We start from the raw sequence: 4,675 nt of genomic DNA, 5'->3' as shown, positions 1-4,675 counted from the left end.
AGAAAAAGGAAAAGAGAAAAAAAAAAGTGTAATAACCTCTTAAACCAAAACCAGCTACACCTAAAGCCCAGATGACTTCAGAGAAGCTGATTTACTAAAGCTTTCTAACGTTTCACATAATCAATTGCATCTCACCATTGCCTGACTATTGTTTAACATACAAGAGCAATATAGTTCCAGACCTTGCTTGGGGCAGGTAATGATGGTGTGTTTGTGTGAGATGGAGTAGTAATTCATTTCAGACATGGAGGTAATTCATTGCAGACACTTTTTAAGAGACTTGGGAGAGAAAATAAAATGACAGATGATTTTACAATAGTTCAGGATTTTTTTTTTTTTAACTGCTGACACTGGAACTGGTAATAGCAGGAAATGGAAAGATTAGCATAAAGAATGGCCATTGATACATGGGGTCTGATAGCCATTTTTGCTGAGCCTCCATAGTTATTTTGAAAAGAATCAAACATTAAAAGCAGCTAGCACTTTCTTTCTTGCACATACACAGTATTGCAACTCTTATGGAAAGTGCAAAGTGGGTGAACAGGAATAACACCAAAGGGTTTCACAGGAATAGTTCTGAACTCACACCAAACGTGACAGAGAATTAAGACTTTTCTGTTATATTCAGTAAGACCATTCCGAAACATAGAAGTCATCAGTTTGCATAAGATTATTTTTCTATATGAGAAGAAAGGATAGATTTAGTCTGCTTAGTAGTACAACGTGGCTGGGTGCACTGAGAATAGTGGATGTTCATATCTAGACAAATAGTCTAAATAGCAGGGAAATAATCTAAATATTCGTGGTGAGTCAGAGATGGAGATAATAGGGGGGTACAAGGAATGCCTTTAAATGCAATAATAGTCAAGATGATCCTTTAAGACATGCCCTCAGAACTTGAGTATTTTATGGCCAAGTGACCATTAAAGGATACTGCAGGGATCATGATTTATTAAATCCAGTTCAGCTCTGCAGTGCGAAGGTGCCTGTCCACGTAACAGCAATTCCAACAGAACTACTTTGTATTAAAAATGAACAGAAGTGGATTATACTTATTCACACCTGATCTGCTTGGTTCAGCCTGCAGATTTACCTCCCACCTCAACAGACGCTTCTACAGCTTAACCTCAGGGTGGAAAATCCGGCTGTTCCTTTTCCCTATCACTGTTTTGAGTTTATTGGACAATTTTAGTGGTGCAACAGGTAATCCACTGCTTTTTTATATAGCTTTGCAGGTGAAAGATGCAAAATGAGTGCTGTGAATTGAACAGTGTCCTAAATAGCCTTGTCTTTGTTCCCATTTCCTAACCAGAGGAGTGAAAACTACTTGGGAAAGGACTGATTTTCATAGAATTATAGAATGGCTTAGGTTGAAAGGAACCTTAAAGATCATCTTGTTCCAACCAGTTTGGGGGGAATGTCATCAATAGATGACACAAAACAGATAAATTTGATGTGGATAAAAACAACAATAAGCAGCTACCTGTGTGACTTTGGATTTTAGGCACTGTGAGTTCCTACAAGAGCAATGGCAGGGAGATATGGGATAAGGAAATAAGAACTGCTGAAACTGGACATTTTTCTTGTCCTGATCTCAAACCTAGGAAAATCCTACAGCATTCTCTCTGCAATGGGAAGTAGATTACAGGGGAATAGTAGAGGATGGGAGGGGAGAAGAGGGGAGGGCAGGGGAGTGGAGAGGAGGGGAGGGGAGGGAAAGGGAGTTGAATATTATGCTTCTAATTGTCCTAATTGTGGTAATTGTGTATTTCTCAGGCACAAAGAAGGAGGATGCAGCTCCTTCTACATTAAAATGAAAGTGAATTTTATGAGTCACGAAAGAGGAGAAAACACAGTAATGTTAACGCGATAAGAAAATAAAAAGATGTGAAGACATTCAAGGCTCATTCTGACTGACATGGAATCACAGGAACTGGAGGTGCTCAGCAGCTCTCTGCACCATGCTTTTTGTCAGAGAGTAGCATCCTTAGTGCAGCAGGAAGGGCTATCCCCCTGTAGCAACCAAGACATACATGTCTCACACAAAAATGTGGAAAAAAAAAAGCACGTGTACAGGAAATATCTTCCTTTTCTTGTATGCTGTTCACTTTAAGGCCCGATTCTACAATTGCTTGCTGCTTGACTTGCTTCCTGACACCACAAGGAGTCCCATTTAATTAACCTGGCAGCCTACGGGGTGAAAATAGATTGGAGCTTGTAAGCCTGGAGATTGACAGTCTCTGCAAGCTGCCTCGGTTTGCTTAGCTACAGACGTTATTGTTTCTCAATTATTTGGACCGTATGATTCCAGGTTGTACATCCAGTGGCTGGCTGCAGCTGCAACAGTAGTGGAGGAGGACTGGGACTGTTTGACATGGAGCATCAGCAGTTCACCTCCGTCGCCTGTATTATATTGGGTATTGAATGGCCTCTGGCTAATCGCAAACCTTCTTAACGTTTTCCTCTGAGAAAACAGATGATCAAATGCAAGAAAGCCTACTCATTAAAACAAGTGCTGGGAAGGTTTTGTTCTGTTCAGACCCATCCCTGTGTTTGAGTGCCTATAGAATCAAGTGCTATTAAGCTGAATAGCATCTGTTTACCATCAGCTTTGTCTGAAGCTTTTTTTTTTCCAAGTTAATAAAATCGGAGTTTGAGAACTGGTTCTGATTAAGCAGGTCAAATAGAGAAAATACTCTCTTAAGGCCAGAAATACTCCTGAGGATCCCATCAGAACATAGCAGAACAACAAGCAGAAGAGTGGCAGATCAGGGCAGACCGAAATGCTCATGGGTGTTGCTGAGCTGTGAGGTGGGTTTGGGGGATGCTGCCATAGTGATGCAGTGGGAGATGCACAAAAATTATTGATGAGATTTTCTGCATTAGGTGCCCATGCAGTGGTGTTATGTACTAGAGAGGATAAAGGTAAAGAAGGTGAAAAAGGTGAAAGAAGAATGGATAGCCAGGGGAGGAAAGACAGTCATCATCTCTATTTACCAAAGCTGTTTGTGCACTTTTGTGGGTGTTGCAGAATGAAACTACAAATACTTGTTATAAAAATAATGCATGATGCACAGGAAAAGCAGGTGAGATAGAGCCAACTGTTAAATGCTGGTATTTGAGTGGTTGGGTAGTTGCCCACGTTGCATAAGTTAGTCAGAGATGTGGACAGCTTTGCAGCTCCTTCTCTGGGGGAAGGGAGTTTCTGATGCCTGGACACCTAAACAAAGCCTGTCTATTCCAGCTGACACTCCACTGCAGCTGCCCTGTCTTTGTGAGGGATGCATGTATTCTGGAACCTACTCATGTAGACTGGCCTATCTCCCAGCTCCTCAAGCCTATTACTTGGAACAGCTGAACAAAGCCACCCCAGAGACAATGTTAAGCCATGCATGGCTTGTGGCTCCTGACATTACCACATTACTGCTGAGTCTTGTCATAGTTTGGTTTCATCCTTACTGCTTTTATCTTAAAAAGGACAGATAGCTCTGCTAGGGACCTTATGTAGGTGCTAGGAATGTGAATTCCTCCCTTCTCCATACATCTGGGATAGCTCAAGGAACATTGCTACAAGGGTCTACCCTTCCTTCTGGCTCTCCCTGGTCTTCCTTAATGCCTTGGACAGTTGGTCATCTTTTTTCAAGTTATTAAAGAATTAATATTTTGATCACAATGTGCCCAAGAGGGCCACCCAATAGCCAGCACATCAGAGGTGATGAGGATATGGACTGCCTTGTCTGTTCTACTGGATCTATCCTTGAATTGCCACCTTAAGTCCTTGGAGGCTGTTTTCTCCTTGAAGAACAACACTGTAGACTCACACAAAGAATCACTGCTAAAACCAGTAAAATTATTTAGCTCTCCTAGCTGCCAAATTCACATCAAATCAACAGGCTGCATCTTTTATGTTAAGAAACCTGGAAGATCTTCTCTCTCCAGATGCAGAAAGATGCTTTCAAAGAAATATTTGAAATAAAAGGTCTTTTCCTGGTATCTAATACAGCACATATTTCTTCACCAGGTTTCTCCATGAGGAGCCCACAGAATCTTTTCTCCACATCTGGCCAGAGCCAGGGTTTGAAAATGCTGCGATTGGAGTAAAACATGGCTTTGAGAAATTGTATGATGTCTGTGCCAAGTTTTATGGAGAAATCTAATTCTCGGATTTAAGCTCAAAAGCTGGGTTTAATCCATTACTGGCATAGACTTAAAAACAATGTAACACTTTATATATTGCCTTAACTCCATCACACGCACGCGGATTATTCTGCTTTATAAGTGCAGTATATTTGATACTTATTGGGAGCTAGAGGAGAATGCAGGTTTATCTACCACAAAAATGCAATCAACATCTCCACGCATCTTTGGGGATTTAAAGGAATTTTTTATTAAAATTAGTTTTGCTACTTAGGAACCAGTTTTTGCTCGCATCCATTGAGAAACTGCCAGTCAATAGGAAGGATTAGCCTGTAGGAGCACAAAAGGCAAGATGTACAGTGGCTGTGAGGTTGGACTCTGTGATTTATACTTTGCAGAGTAAATAATAGCATAACATGGGGATACATACGGGCAAATAAAGTCCAATATGAAGTATGTAATTGTAGTAGAAAAGGGAGCTGACTTGCATAATGTGAGGACTTGCTTTCTTCAACAATAACAGTGTTAACCAGTTCAT

The sequence above is a fragment of the Meleagris gallopavo genome, chromosome 1, assembly GCF_000146605.3.
Source record: "Meleagris gallopavo isolate NT-WF06-2002-E0010 breed Aviagen turkey brand Nicholas breeding stock chromosome 1, Turkey_5.1, whole genome shotgun sequence".
NCBI lineage: Eukaryota > Metazoa > Chordata > Aves > Galliformes > Phasianidae > Meleagris > Meleagris gallopavo.
Note: the sequence above shows the minus strand (reverse complement) of the source record.